The sequence below is a fragment of the Scyliorhinus torazame genome, chromosome 2 (genome assembly GCF_047496885.1).
Source record: "Scyliorhinus torazame isolate Kashiwa2021f chromosome 2, sScyTor2.1, whole genome shotgun sequence".
Taxonomy (NCBI): domain Eukaryota; kingdom Metazoa; phylum Chordata; class Chondrichthyes; order Carcharhiniformes; family Scyliorhinidae; genus Scyliorhinus; species Scyliorhinus torazame.
The window spans coordinates 212,835,576-212,852,342 of NC_092708.1; the positions used below are offsets into that span (position 1 = coordinate 212,835,576).

Genomic DNA, 16,767 nt, shown 5'->3' on the forward strand with positions numbered 1-16,767 from the left:
AATTAATTATTGCATTAAAAGCACATCTACATTACAATACAACACCTATTAGTGACATTCAAGGGTGTGAAAACACTTTACACTTGTCTTTCAGAATTTTACAAGCTTTCTATTTTCTACACAAACTCTCAAACCTGCCATGCTTTTGGTTGGCTTCCAAAACAGCACCTCACCTAACGAAAATGGTAAGCGGGAGGAAATCAGATTTTTGTCACCATTTAATATGGGGAACCTGACTTCAGAGTCCATGTTTTGGACACTAGCAGAAGGACTCTCTGCCCCACCAAGCTCTTTTCCGCCTCAATTTGCCGCCAGGATTCTGCGTTACGCCGGCCGGCCAGTCAATGTGTTTTCCCATTGTGGGGCAGCCGCATGCTGTCGGGAAACCCCTGGGCTGCCGGCAAAACGGAGCATCCCACCGGCGGAGAATCCCGCCCTCGATGTTCCTCACCTGCAAAAATGCCAGAGGAAAATGATGCGGGATTGGGAATTTGATGGAAAATCAGATTTCCTCCGAAAGAGCTAAATGTGATCATTCACACACTGAACTCATGAATTATTTTCAAACAAGATAGTGCAGAGAGAAATTTTGCACAATTTATTCTAATTGATCAGTGAATTAAATCTCCATTGAAAGTTACCCTTGACCTCCCTTCTGTGAATTCATCTTTCTTTTGTCACTCTAACTGGTGTACTTTTTTCACATGAGAGTAACAAGAAATTTGGTTCTGCTCTCTAAAATGCTGGCTCAAGACTGACTTTGATTTTTCAAAATTATGTAAGGGTATTGAAGAACATGGACCTAAGACAGGTAAATGGAGATAAGTGCAGATTATCCATGATATAATTGAATGGCAGTGATAGTTTGTGGAGCTGAATGGCCTATTCCTGTTCCTCTGTTCCAAGCTTACCAACCAGCACTTGATTTGCCTGGGGTTCATCAAGTTTTACTGGGCATCCCTCATCTTTGCCAAACAGTCCACTACTCTAAAATCATAATGCAGAGCACCAAATACAAAGAGCTAATACATTTCTTTGCATCCATGTGGAATCAATCCATTAAACTTCCTCTGCTACTTTTTCCACACACCCTTTGCTCATCAAGCCAAATCTCTCCCAAGGCCCACCCTCTCCTCAACCCGGATTATGTGTCTCTTTCTGTCCCTCTTATTTCTTGCTTATCGACCCCTCCACCATGCCTTCGCCTAAATCCACAATCATATTAAGATTCAGAGCAATATGTTTGAGTCCAAAATTAGAATCTTAAACTTGAAGCCAATTACATGGGCGTGAAGGAAGAGTTAGCTAAGGTTATACAGGTAGACAAACTTTAAGGTGCGTCAGTAAATAAACAATGGGAAACATTTGAAGAAATTATTAAAATGTTTCCACAAATATACATTCCATTAAAAATACTCAATGGGAAACGTCCATTTGTGGCTTTGAAAGGAAATTAAGGCTAATATTCGATTAAAAGAAGAGGCTTTTAATGTTACAAAGACGAGCAACAAGCCTGAATATTGGGAGATTTTTCGATAATAGCAAAGGGTGACCAGACATTTAATAAAAATGGGAAAAAGAGAATGTAACAGTAATTAGCCAGGAATATAAAAATGGATTTTAAGTGCTTTTACAAGTATATAAAGAGGAAGAGTGTAGATAAATAAGCTATAGTCCCTGAGAGGCAGAGACACCAGAAATTGCAATGGAGAATGAGGTAATGGTAGAAACTTTGAACAAATATTTTGTGATTGTTTTCACAGTAGAAGACAAGGGCCTGGACCTTGACTTCAGGGTACACCTGAAATCAACATGGGTGGAAGAAGATGTGAAACTCCCTACTGCTCGAGATCGTGTAGTTCACGCAATATCACACTGGATGGATAATTAAAGCTCGCTCACTGTGTTACGCATGTATCTGCCAGTTCGGTTCACTTTGAGCGGGGGCAAGAACGCGGCGGACATCGGGTCCAATGAGGACACGGCGGGGAAGTTTAGGGGCAGCACGGTAGCATGGTGGTTAGCACAATTGCTTCACAGCTCCAGGGTCCCAGGTTCGATTACGGCTTGGGTCACTGTCTGTGCGGAGTCTGCACATCCTCCCCGTGTCTGCGTGGGTTTCCTCCGGGTGCTCCGGTTTCCTCCCACAGTCCAAAGATGTGCAGGTTAGGTGAATTGGCCATGATAAATTGCCCTTAGTGTCCAAAATTGCCCTTAGTGCTGGGTGGGGTTACTGGGTTATGGGGATTGATTGGAGGTGTTGACCTTGGGTAGGGTGCTCTTTCCAAGAGCCGGTGCAGACTCGATGGGCCGAATGGCCTCCTTCTGCACTGTAAATTCTATGATCTATGATAACTGGGGGAAACAGCTTCCTGAGGGCTGCCAGGAGTTGTGGGGAGGCTAAGGAAGCTTAATTCAACAATTGCAAGAGGCTTCATAAACAGTAATGGCATAAGCATTACGAGGTCATGGAAAGTATGTGGGCAAGTCAGATGGACCAAGTGTCTCATTTCACTGATAAGTGCCTGGGTGTCCTCGTGCAGGAGATCAGTGCCAGGCGCCATATTCTGATGCCCAGTGACAGCAAGAGGAGGCCTCCTCACCTGACAAGGAAGGCCTGGTCAGAGGTCGCCACCCAGGTCGCTGTTGTGACATTGTGCACTGCACCGAGCTTCAGTGCCGCTAAAGATTCAACGATCTTCTGCGGATGGCAAGATTAAGTGCAGAGATGGCATGGACCTGGGCGGAGAGGTGTAGCCAAGTAAGCGTCACCATTTATATTCAGAGGTCTGGATGTGTATGCCAACTGGCCTGCCCTGTCAAAGCTGGAATGTCAGCCCAATGGGCCTCAGTGCATTGGAGGTGGAGGTGTGACACAGTGAAATGGCCTGCTGAATGGGTGGAGGGGACATCCAGAATGGACCTGAAGGAAGATGGAACTTTAATGAGGCTTTCTATGGGTCCCTGTCGTGAGAAAACATGTTAGAATGTAGTAGAGCACCATTGAACAGGTGGGGAAGACCCAAATCTACTTGTTCTCACAAAGGATGGAAGTGATGCCAGCTCGCTCCTCACGTCTTGGTGAGATAGGGATCTGAGATGAAGGTAAGAGTGCAGGTCCCAGAAGCATATGTCATGGGTATGGAGAACATCACAAGCTCCTCCCATCATAAAGTGACCTGTCACAGTCAGACTGTCTATTGAAGTTCCAATGCAGATGGGACAATGCAGCATTTCTCAATTGTCTCATCAAGCCACCTAGCATGTACAGTTATGCCGATGCTTGAATTTACTGGTGTTGTGCCTTTCTTCTACAGATGCATCATCCCATGCAGACAACCCCAATGACCCCCATTAAACTGCCAGGAAGGCATCGCTCCTGAGTCACACTGTCTCTCGGAAACAGGCACCAGCGCAGGTACTCACACGATAGTAGGCATTTGGCTATTGTCTCAGCAGGTCTGCACAGTCGTAAGGGCACATCAGACAACTGTGAGGAGATGGCAGAGGCAGGCAGGTCCAAAGGCGCCGACAGTGGGAGCACAGCTGGAGACCAGAACCATGCTGAGTTCAAGGCAGATGACAAGCCTCTGGAGACGTCAATCAGGCAACAGATGATGTAGGTACAGCGGGCTGTGCAGGGAGATCTTGCTGAGATCGATGAGGCGATGTGTGTGCCATAGCTTCCGTCATTAAAGAGTCCATGGGGAATGTGAGCACTGCGTTGACAGTGAGCATTGAATGCATAAACACCTCGGTTGAGAGAATGGTGACTCTCATGGAGAGGCAACTTCAGGAACTGAATGAGGAGTTCCAGGGATTGCGCTCGGAGCTGCAATCTAACACACTGGCTCTGACCTCAAGAAGCCACTGCCTCTTGATCAGGGACCTGATCTTTGTGTCCTCTATCAATGGTAAGCAGGGAGATGCAAAAACACCTCACACTGGCGGACAAGCTACCTGTTATCTCCGTGGGCTCCTGTGAGGGTGCTCTGTGAGACATTACGTGTAATGTCTGCAACATTAAGAGTTAATGTGATACTATATTCTACCACCAGGTCGAGCTGGGGAGCAGACTTATAAAAGGGAATGCCTCTCAGACTTCTGGGAGAAGGTGTAAGAAGGAGTAAGGAGAAGCTTAAAGTGTGAGTTAAGATAGATCAGTAGTATAGAGTTCTGTAGCATAGATATAGTATAGTCTTATTTATTAGTTAATACCTTGTAACATGTTCAAATCATAATTTATGTAGTGTAAATAAACTAGCTTGTTTGATGACATAGTTTGATGTTCTTTGGCTTTAATCCATCCTGAGAAACTCAACAAACAACATCACACCTTGCACAAGGGGAAAAGCTCCTGTATCTCTCTGCCAGTGGCTGCTGCATCTGTAAATGCTCCAATGACTGAGGAGTGCCCAGACATGGAGTAGGATGCTCTCTCCCAATCGGAGCCAATTCAGTCTCTGGCGGCTTGAGGTAAACCATCAAGGTCATGACAGTCACCAGGACAGCAAAGTCAGCAGGCCGACTCCAATGGCACTGACAGTTGGTGGGGGGAGCGGCACATCAAGATGCAGTACCTGCGGGCCTTAAGGCATCTTGAGCAGAAAAGGGCATGTCATGGGTGACATTATTTGCGTTTATTATTTTTAAGCTTCTGTTCGGTACAGAAAATTTGTATGCTTTTATTGGACTGGGATTGCTGCATGTTTTCAATAGTGGCCAGATGCTACATAGCTTCATAACTGTAGGGCGTTGTGTGGTGCTGGAGATCTGGGTTGGGCTCTCATTTAATGATTTTGTTGCAAAAAAGGCAGTGCCATTAGATTTAGTAAGCATTGATGCCTTGGATACCTAGCTGAGGGTTTTCTGGATCAAAGCATCCCTGGTGTCCCGGTCCCCCCTGAATGTTCCTGTTGTCTGAATGCTCTCAGTGTCCTCACCCTGTGCATTCCAAGGCTCTTTCTTTGTCCTTCACTGTAGTCATCCTCCTGGGACTGTGGAGCAGCCTCACTTTTCTTAGCTTTCATTGGGACCTTCCTTAACAGAGCAAGATTATGCAGGTCGCAGCATGTGGCAACAATGAGGAAGGTATGCTCTGAAGGATACTGCAATGTTCCACCGAATCGATCCAGGCATCTAAAGAGCACCTTCAGCAGCATAATGATCCTCTCATCCACCACCTTATAAAGATATAACTCCTGTTGTATCTCTCCTCAGCCTCAGTTCTTGGGTGATGTAGTGATCTCTGTCTATCAATATACATGATTAATATATATAATGCTAGTACAGGCAATCCAACACTAGAGGTCTCACTATCAGAACCTATATTAATGGTTTCCTGCTCTTTCTGATAGCAGTGTGTGTCAGGAATGAAGGGAGAACAGACATAGTAAAGATAGAGAGAGAAGAAGTTATTTATTATCAAAGCATTGTATTGTATAATTTAGTTAGTTATCTCTACAATTGTTTCTTTATTTACTAGTTGAGTATTAAGTTTCAGAACTCACAATATTTATTTATATTACTCAATAAATTCGTTTATATTCAAAAGACTATTACTCATTTCAACAACACGGCTGGCTCAAGAGAGTAATATATACATTATGTAAGGTAAAATAACATGGTACCAGGATAAATTAGGCTTTTAAGAAAGACTAGTAAAGAAATTGGAACAATAAAGAAGAAAAGTCGGAATCAACGACTCGATGACAGAAGTCATCGTGAAATCGTAATCTTCGACAAAAACAGTATATTGATGGACCAAGTTCAAGCTCCAAGATATCTAAAGACCACTGGTAATCTGAATTTAAACTGGACATTGTTTAAACATCAATTTCAACAATATATGGAAGCAAGTGATTTAAACGCTGTATCTGAAGCAAGATGAATCGCGTTGCTTCTATCCGTAGGAGGACCGCAAGCGATTGAAATTTATAACTCATTTATAATTATACTGCTACTGAAGATAAAACCAAGTTTGATCAAATTATAGTGAAATTCGATGACCATTGCAAGATGCAAACTAATGAAATTTTATAAAGAATAAGATTTAAGAAGCGTGTTCAAAAAGTTGGTGAACCGATGAATAACTTTATAATAGATCTGAAACTTCTCTCAAATTCCTGCAATATTGTAATGCTGCGTGATTCTAAGATTCGTGATCCGATAGTTTTTGTAATAAGAGATTAAAGCTTAAGGCAAGAACGTTTAAGGCAAACTGATTTAACACTAAAAATAACAATGGAAATGTGTTTCATTCACGAACAATCAAAGAATCAATATAATGAATACTTAGAATATAAAATTCGGGAAAATGGCGCAAAAACGTACCACGAGGTAGAGGCAGTATCGCACTCGATGAAGAAGCACATTGAGCGAGAGCATTCAAACATGTACGCAAATGCGCACATCCAGAAAAGACGCGAACCGACAAAATTCCGTTTGGCGCATGCGCGATAAGCTGCACATGTGCAGTTGAAAAAAGAACGCACTCTGGAATAAATCAATTTGCGCATGCACTCAGAAGACTCAGACCACGCCCACTTAAAGGGAAGCTGCCCGAAAATTGTAAAAAACAGTTTGAAAGCTCCAAAACTCCAAATTGTTTACCTCGAAAGGCACAACAATGCCTGAACTTCAACAAACAGTTGAAAATAACTTTCGCAACACCATGGAACAAGCAGTTTGCAGCATAAAAAGAACACAATGACAACTCCAAAATCAAAGATGATTATTACTCAGACATAGCTAAATTATTTGGATATAATGATCATACATAGCATCAGCAACAAGGTTGAAAATGACTCCACACAAAGAGTGCTGACCGACTCCGTTGAGAGAAAGCTGATCATCACCACAGAGAGAACACTGCGCAGCTCCACAAAGAGAGCGATGAAAGACTCCCTAGAGAGAACGATGGAAGCCCCCACAGAGAGATTGTTGACAGACTTCAGAATGGAAGTAATTAAAGACTCCAGAGCGACAACCGTGCATGAAGAAGACTATGCTGGTCCATCCACCTTATTTGAGCAACTAGAAGAAGACTATGTCTATCCAGCTCATTCAATCAACAGCAAGAAGACAATGAAAGTCTACCCACTGTATGTGAGAATAGTGACAATGTGATCACAATCAACATACAATATGTGCAAGATCACAGCGAGACTAACAGTAAAACTACTCATGAGTCCAGTGCGACCGCATCAATTAAAACCTCATCTACTCTTGACAACCTACAAGAGATCAAAGATGAAGAAAACCAACCAGAAATGACTGATATCAAAAAGTTCAATGAAACATCAGATACCACAAAGGACACTGATACAAAAAACTTTGAGAGTGACTCAAATTTTCCACCAAGAACAATCACTGAGCACAACAGCAAAAACAACAACAATGAAAGCAACAACAGAAATAACAACGAAACAACAACCTGTACAACATGGTACAACTCTGCACATAAAAATAATAGAACATGGCATAAATGGCAAGAGTACAAACATTTTGTTCAGATCAACCAAATGTCATGCCAATGAAATTTCAAGAATTCATATTTGCTCCAAGTCAAAGAACAACACAGTTTTCAAGGCAAATCACATACAGTATCATTACCACAAGCACAAGAAAAAAAGTCAAGGTCTGACATTGCTCATGTCATTATGATCTCTCCAAGATCTTATCTGATTCAAACTTCAGATGGCAACATCTATAGAAGAAATCATCGTGATCTACTTCAAGTCAAAGATCAAACACTGATTTTTCCTCATCTAGACTTACATCACAAAGTTTCAAAACAAGTTCAAAGTCAACTAAATTCCAATCTGACAAGTAACAAGAACATTAAAACTTCTTCATCACCTGTGAAATTAAGAAGATCAACAAGGTCAAGAAGACCAAATCGATTGAATTTGAGAACTTTTACATAATTCTAGTAATTGTAACCACTGCATTTCACATGTAAAATTTTATTTTAATATTTGCAAGAAAATGTTAAAAAAGGGGGATGTGGTGATCTCTGTATATCAATATACATGATTAATATATGTAATGCTAGTACAGGCAATTGAACACTAAAGGTCTCACTATCAGAAACTATATTAATGGTTTTCCCGCTCTTTCTGAAAGCAGTGTGTGTCAGGAGTGCAGAGAGAACAGACATAGTAAAGCTGGAGAGAGAAGAAGTTATTTATTATCAAAGCATTGTATTGTATAATTTAATTAGTTATTTCTACAATTGTTTCTTTATTTACTAGTTGAGTATTAAGTTAAAGAACTCACAATGTTTATTTATATTACTCAATAAATTAGTTCATATTTAAAAGAAGGCTATTACTCATTTCAACAACTCGACTGGTTCAAGAGAGTAATATACATATTACGTAAGGTAATATAACAGGTGACAGAATGGGGTCATCAGCCACCAGTTCAAGGGATAGCCCTCGTCACCCAAGAACCATCCATCCAATCTTGCAGGAGACATGAACAGCCTTGGTACCTGTGAGTGTCGCAAGAACAAAGAAAAGTACAGCACAGGAATAGGCCCTTCGGCCGTCCAAGCCTATGCCAATCATGATGTCCTAGCTAAAAACAAAACCTTCTGCCCTTGCTCAGTCCGTATCCCTCTATTTCCTCCCTATTCATGTACCCATCCAACTGCCTCTTAAATGTTGCTATTGGGCCTGCTTCCATCATATCCTCTGGCAGCGCGTTTCAGGCACCCACCACTCTCTGTGTGAAAAACGTAACCCGCACATCGCCCTTAAACTTCCCCCCTTTCACCTTGAACCTGCGTTCTCTTGTGATTGACACTTCCACCCTTGGAAAAAAACTCTGACTGCACCCTATCTATGCCTCTCATAATTTAGTAGACCTCTATCAGGTCTCCCCTCAGCCTCCGTCTTTCCAGTGAAAGCAATCCTAGTTTATTCAACCTCTCCTCATAGACAACACCCTTGGGACCAGGCAACATCCTGATGAACCTTCTTTGCACACTCTCCAAAGCTTCCACGTCCTTCTCATAATGTGGTGACCAGAACTGCACTCAATACTCCAAATGCGGCCTAACCAAGGTTTTATATAGCTGCAACATGATTTCCCAACTCTTGTACTCGATGCTGATGAAAGCTAGCATACCATGTGCCTTCTTAATCATCTTGACCACCTGTGTTGCCACTTTTAGGGAACTGTGGACATGCACGCCCACATTCCTCTGTATGCCAATGTTCCTAAGGTTTCTGCCATTTACAGTATAATTCATATCTAGATTTGATCGTTAAAATGCATCACCTCGCATTTGTCTGGATTACACTCCATCTGCCATTTGTGTGTCCCAGTTTCCAATTTATCTATATGCTGTTGCACCCCCAGACAATCCTCGGCAGTATCAGCAACTCCGCCAAACAGGCCAGATGGTGGGGGGGGTGGGGGGGGGGGGGGGGGGGGGGGGGGGGGGTGGGGGGGGGGGTGGGGGGGGGGGGGGGTGGTGAATGTAATGCGACATGAATCCAAGGTCCCGGTTGAGGCCGTACTCATGTGTGCGGAACTTGGCTATCAGTTTCTGCTCGGCGATTCGGCGTTGTTGGGCATCCTGAAGGCCACCTTGGAGAATGTTTACTCGAAGACCAGAGGCTGAATGCCCTTGGCTGCTGAAGTGTTCCCCGACTGGAAGGGAACATTCCTGCCTGGCGATTGTCGCGCGATGTCCATTCACGGTGTCCACGATGAACATTTGGCTGGGTCAATCACACCCCTAACCCCTGAATGTAAACTTCTGGCCAGGAATTGCAGACCCAAGACAAGTGAAGCGAGCACATACCTCTGCCACGCTGTCTTAACCTAGCGTTTTTACAGGTTTTGGAGGATTTTCCCTGCCTGGCTTATGCACTGTAACAAAAAAAGCTCCAAAAATAAATATTTTTGTTAAGGGCTTCCATCTTACTGTAGATGCTTTAGGTCAATGCATATCCAATAACTTGCTTTGAAAATTCTGTTCATATTTTGACAACTGTGACAAATTGCACTACAGCAGCTGAGAAAATCCATGACATTCTAAAATAAACAATAACATTCTCTATTTTAATATTCCACAGAAAAGTAATTTTTTACTATTTCTCAACGTTAATGGATCCTTTAAAAATTCCAGGTTCAGTTGTTATGAGCCAGGATTTAGAAAACGCCAAAATATATTGTGGAGTTCACCTGACCTACAACGGTTTATTGATTACGGTGAGCACAAGGGCCTGCCTTTCAGATGTTATTCAACCGAGGCCTGAAGCACTTTTAATCAAAAACAAGCTTTATTCTACATTTTTATAAACACACACAGTAAGCATTTTTATCAACTACAAACATAAATACCCCACACAGCGACAGTAATCTATGTATAACCCAAAATAAATTCTCCCCTTTAACTGTTCCAATTTAATAACAAGATCCCATAAACCAGTACCTCCTGTTCAAAGGGGTGGCCCAGCACACAGCACTCAAGACCTAGTTTGGATACTCTTGTTTCCTTTCCAAAACAGCAGATTTCAATTCCTTCCCGAAAGCAATTATTTCTTTTCAAGTTATCAAGCAGTCTGGAAACAGCTTTAAAAATGAAGATAGCGAGACAGGCCAAGATACTTCTCTTTCTGAGTACGGCAGCCAAAAGTGAAAACGAAAGTAAAAACTCAGAGCCACCAAAACAGCCCCAAACCAAAGCGAAAGTAAAACCAACTCCCAGTGCCACAGCCCAGCTCCACCCACACAATGACATCACTGAAGCCATATGACAAGACAAAAATATTTCTTAAAGGGACACTCCCATGACACTGTAAATGTACCTTCGCCCAAAGTCGGTTCTTCCTTGGGCTATATTCTAACTGGGTGCCAGGTTTTGTTGAAGTCCATACATTAGTTTTTGAGATATTGGGCATGATTTAACAGGACAAAAATAGAGACCGGTTTTGGGTGTGTATGCGGGGTGTTTCTCGATGCCTGCAGCATCGCGAATTACAGTGCTATTTAACGGCACTCTGCCATTTTCTTTTGGCCTTGATGAGGAATGCCCAGCCTGGCTGCACTTACATCATTTTCTGTGCTGACGAGCTCAGCTCGCTCGTACAGGAAGAGTATTCGTGGATCGGGGCCGCCCTGAACTTTCAACTCCCCCTCAGCCACCCCACCTCGGCCTCCGGATTCCTCATTTCACCCAACTTATGGGATCCTCGCGCTCAACCCCTCACCCCACCTTTTAAGGGCAAGGCTCCCCGAGCCCAATCACTGGCATAGGCAACCTGGCACCCAGGAACCTTGGCACTACCAGTCTGACACCCTGACAGTTCCCCTTCCAGCCTGACAGTGCCAGGGTGCAGTGGCACTGCTAATGATCCAGGCTGGCAGTGCCAAGGTGCCCAGGTGTTAGCAGTAGTGCCATGGTACCACCCTGCCCAGAGCCCCACCACCCAGTAAAGAGTCTATAATGGCCTGCGAGATCCCAGGTGCCTTTACGCCTGGTCCACATTTACAGAAACCAGTGCTAAATGGCGCCATGGCAAGGTCTCCCAGGCAAGGCCGTTAGTTCCTGATCCCCGGAAGAATACAGCGTAGACGTATTTAAATAAGCCTGAAGGTTCACTTAACTATGTTAATCTGTATCTCACCTAGCGAGGGTGTGATTCAGTTTCTGACGTCTTGCAAATCTCGCAAGGCATCTTGAGCGTTGCGAACCTCACGAGAGGACCCTCGTGAGATTCAATGGCCTTGTTGCATCACCAAGTCGGGCGATGCGAGGCCATTAAATTGTGCCCTCATTGTTTACAGACAAATAAACAGGGGTGGAGGCATTACCTCTGCCCACTTATGGTGGCAAATATAATAAAGGGGAACCAAGGGGCCAATAAGAATAAGGAACTTAAAGTAATTAATATTAGCTTGGAAAAAAAATTAGAGGTTTAAGGGCTAAAGCCAAAACAATCCCAGGACCTGATGGCCTCCATCTTAGGGGTTTAAAAGAGGCAGCTGCCGAAATAATGGCTGCACTAGACATGATTTCCCCAAATTCCCTAGATTCTAGAACCCCAACAGATTAGAAGTTAGCAAATGTCACATTGCTTTTAAAGGAGGGTGAGGGAAAACATGGGAATACAGGCCAGATGGCCCGGCATCACTGGTCTAGAAAATGCGAGCATCCATTATTAAGGAAATCTTGACCATGGACAAGGTTCTATCTAAGGGAAATTGCATTTGACAACTATTTTTAGTGCTTGGGCCTCAACAATTTACAATCTATGGACTTGGACAAATAGACTGAGAGAAATGAATCCAAGTTTGTCGATGATATAAGGCTAGATGGAAACAAAGGTGTGAAGACAAAATGACATGTTGCAGTGCCAAAGCAGGTCATTCAGCCCATCGTGCCTGCACTGGCTCTCCAAATGAGCATTATGACTTTGGCTACTCCCCTGCCTTTTCTCTGTACCCTGGTATATTGTTTCTAATTAAATAATCATTTAATGCCCTCTTGCATGCCCCTTCTGAACCTACCTCCACCTCATCTCCAGGCAGTGCATTCCAGACTTGAACCACTTGCAGTGTGAAAAGATTTTTTCTCACATCACATTTGCTTATTTTGCAAATCACTTTAAATCTGTGCCCTCTCATTATTGATCCTTTTATGAGCGGGAACAGTTTCTACTTATCTACACCGGCCAACCCCCGAATTATTTCAAACACCTCTTATCAAATCTCCTCTTAGCCTTATTCTCTCCAAGGGCAACAGTCCCAAACTCTCCAATCTATCTTCATAACTGAAGTTTCTCTTCCCTGGAACCATTCTTATAAACATGTTCTGCGCTCTCTCCAATGTGTTGACATCCTTCCTCTAGAGTGGCATCTAAAATTGTACACAATTCTCTATCTGAATTCAAACTAGTGGGCGTCATTCTCCGACCCCCCCGCCGGGTTGGAGAATCGCCGGGGGCTGCCGTGAATCCCACCCCCGCCGGTTGCCGAAGTCTCCGGTACCGGATATTCGGCGGGGGCGGGAATCGGGCCGCGTCGGTTGGCGGGCCCCCCCACCGCTGGATTCTCCGGCCCGGATGGGCCGAAGTCCCGCCAATAAATTGCCTGTCCCACCGGCGTGGATTAAACCACCTTTTGAACGGCGGGACAAGGCGGCGTGGGCGGGCTCCGGGGTCCTGGGGGGGGCGCGGGGCGATCTGGCCCCGGGGGGTGCCCCCACGGTGACCTAGCCCGCGATCGGGGCCCACCGATCCGTGGGCGGGCCTGTGCCGTGGGGGCACTCTTTCCCTTCCGCCTCCGCCATGGTCTCCACCATGGCGGAGGCGGAAGAGACTCCCTCCACTGCGCATGCGTGGGAAACTGTCAGCGGCCGCTGACGCTCCCGCGCATGCGCCGCCCGGGGATGTCATTTCCGCGCCAGCTGGCGGGGCAACAAAGGCCGTTTCCGCCAGCTGGCGGGGCGGAAATTCCTCCGCCATCGGCCTAGCCCCTCAACGTTGGGGCTCGGCCCCCAAAGATGCGGAGCATTCCGCACCTTTGGAGCGGCGCGCCGTTTTGGGCGCCAGTCGGCGCACATCGCGCCGTTTCAGTTGATTTCGCCCCGTGTCTTGTATAAGTTCAGCATAACTACTTTGATCTTGTGCTCTACGCTCCTATTAATGAAACCCAGGATACTGCACGCTTGATTAACTGCTCTCTCCACCTGTCCTGCCACCTTCAATGATTTATGCACAGATACACCCAGGTCCCTCTGCTCCTGCAACCCCTTAAGAATTGTACCCCTTATTTTATATTGGCTGCCCATGTTCTTCCTACCAATGCATCACCTCACTCTTCTCTATATTGAACTTCATCTGCCACCTATCTGCGCACACCACCAACTTGTCTATGCCTTTTTGAAGTTCTACACTGTCCTCCTCAGAGTTTATGATGCGTCCATGTTTCATGTCATCTGTAAACTTTGAAATTGTCTGCTGCACACCAAGGTCTATGATGTGGAGATGTCGGCGTTGGACTGAGGTGAGCACAGTAAGGAGTCTTACAACATCAGGTTAAAGTCCAACAGGTTTGTTTCAGATCACTAACTTTCGAAGCACGACTCCTTCCTCAGGTTCATTCACCTGAGGAAGGAGCAGTGCTTCGAAGGCTAGTGATTTGAAACAAACCTGTTGGACTTTAACCTGGTTTTGTAAGACTCCTTACTGTGCTCACCAAGATCTGGATCACTAATATATTTCAGGGAAAGTAAGGATCCCAATACCGACTCCTGGGGAACTCCTCTACAGCCTGAAAAATATCCATTAGCTATTACTTTCTTTTCTATTACTCAGCCAATTTTGTATCCATGTTGCTACTGTCCTTTTTATTCTGTGAGCTCTAACTTTGCTCACAAGTCTGTTGTGTGGCACTGTATCAAATGCCTTTTGAAATCCATGTATACCACGTCAATAGCATTACACTTATCGACCCTTTCTGTTACCCTCTCAAAAAATTTCAGCAAGTGAACGAAACACGATTTCCACATTAGAATTCCATGCCAACACAAAGAAGCTGCAAAAACATTGACAATTCAAATGAAAGGGCATCAAGGTGGTAGATGGGAACTGATGTGGGGAAGTTTGAGGCTATAACATCGAAAAGAAGAGTATTTTTAAAGAGATGTGAAACTTCAAAATGTTGATGTTCAGAGAAACTTGGGTATACTTGTACAAAGAACACAAAATCTATCCATAATCTACAAGTCACAAGTCAGGAGTGTGATGGAATACTTTCCACTTGCTTGCGTAAATGCAACTTGAATAACACTCAAGAAACTTTACACCATCCAGGAAAAAGCAATCTGCTTGCTTGACATCCCATCCATCACGTAAACTCTCTCCATCACAGGCACACCGTAGCAGAAGTGCATACCATCTACAAGATGCACTGCAGCAATTTTCAAAGCCTCCTTCATCTGCACCATCCAAACCTACAACCGCCACCACCTAGAAGGACAAGGGAAGCAGTCGCATGGGAACACCACAATCTGTAGGTCCTCTCCAAGTCATACACCACCTTGACTTGGAATTATCCTGCTGTTCCTTCACTGTCACTGGGTCAAACACCTGGAACTTCCTCCCAAACTGCTCTATGGTTGTACCTACACCATAAGAATTGTAGCAGTTCACGAAGGTGGCTCATGAACACCTTCTCAAGGGCAATAGGAATGGGCTACAAGTGCTGGCCTTACCATAATGCTCACATCCTCTCAAAGAATTTAAAAAAATTGTTGACCTTTATTGCAAGAGGACAGAAGTACAAGAACAATGGGCGGGATTCTCCGAAATGGAGGCAGAGTGTTCGCGCCGTCGTGAACGGCGTCGAGGTTCACGACGGCGCGAAACGGCCTCTATCCCAACCGATTCAGGGCCCGATAATGGGCTAGGAGCGGCGGCGCGTCATTTACGCGTGGCAGGCCTTGGCACCGCGTAAAGGCAGTGCCGCATACATGACGCGGTCGGCGCCAACCCGCGCATGCGTGATTGCCATCCTCTCCGAGTCCGCCCCGCAAGAAGATGTCAGATGGATCTTGCGGGGCTGCGGAAGAAAGGAGGTCCTCCTTCAGAGAGGACGGCCCGACGATCGGTGGGCACCGATCGCGGGCCATACCCCATTTCAGGCCCCCCCCGGTGCAGGATCCCCCCTCCCCCCTTGCAGGTCGCCCCCCCCAGCGCTCCCACGCTGTTCCCACCGGCAGCGACCAGGGGCGGGATTCTCCGACCCCCCGCTGGGTCGGAGAATCGCCGGGGGCTGCCGTGAATCCCGCCCCCGCCGGTTGCCGAATTCTCCGGCACCGGATATTCGGTGGGGGCGGGAATTGCGCCGCGCCGGTTGGCGGGCCCCCCTCCCGGCGATTCTCCGGCCCGCGATGGGCCGAAGTCCCGTCGCTGTCAACCCTCGCCAGCCGGCGTGGATTGAACCACCTTTGGGATGGCGGGACACAGCGGCGCGGAGGGGCTCCGGGGTCCTGGGGGGGACGCGGGGTGATCTGGCCCCGGGGGGGTGCCCCCACGGTGGCCTGGCCCGCTATCGGGGCCCACCGATCCGCGGGCGGGCCTGTGCCGTGGGGGCACTCTTTTCCTTCCGCCTTCGCCATGGTCTCCACCATGGCGGAGGCGGAAGAGACCCCCTCCACTGCGCATGCACGGGGATGCCGTGAGCGGCCGCTGACGCTCCCGCGCATGCGCCGCACGGCAAAGTCATTTTCGCGCCAGCTGGCGGGGCTCCAAAGGCCTTTCCCACCAGCTGGCGGGGCCGAAATCAGCCCGGCGTGGGCCTAGCCCCTCAAGGTGAGGGCTCGGCTGCTCAAGATGCAGAGACCTCCGCACCTTTGGGGCGGCGCGATGCCAGACTGATTTGCGCCGTTTTTGGCGCCGGCTGGCGGACATCGCGCTGATATCGGAGAATCCCGCCCCAGGTGTGGACGGTGCCGGGGGGGGGGGGGAACCCGCCGTTTTGGGCTGGCCGCTCGGCCCATCCGGGCCTGAGAATAGCAGGGGTGCCGGAGAATCGCCATTTTGGGTGTCTCGTGCGATTCTCCGGCCTGCACCGCGCGGAACTCGACGGGGCCGTTCTCGCCGCTTGGGAGAATTGCGGGAGGGCGTCGGACCGGCGTCGCGGGAAATTTTGGCGACTCGGGCCATTCTCCCAACCGGCGAGGGAGTGGAGGATCGCGCCCAATAGATTTTGGTACAATTGTATAAGCCTTTGGTGAGACTACAC

General features: G+C 46.4%; 1 protein-coding gene across 2 annotated transcripts in view; it reads right to left on the reverse strand.

Annotated features, from left to right (window-relative positions):
* Positions 1-16,767, reverse strand: part of LOC140395520 (uncharacterized) — a 1,079,902-nt gene that overhangs the window by 95,068 nt on the left and 968,067 nt on the right. The window lies entirely within an intron of this gene.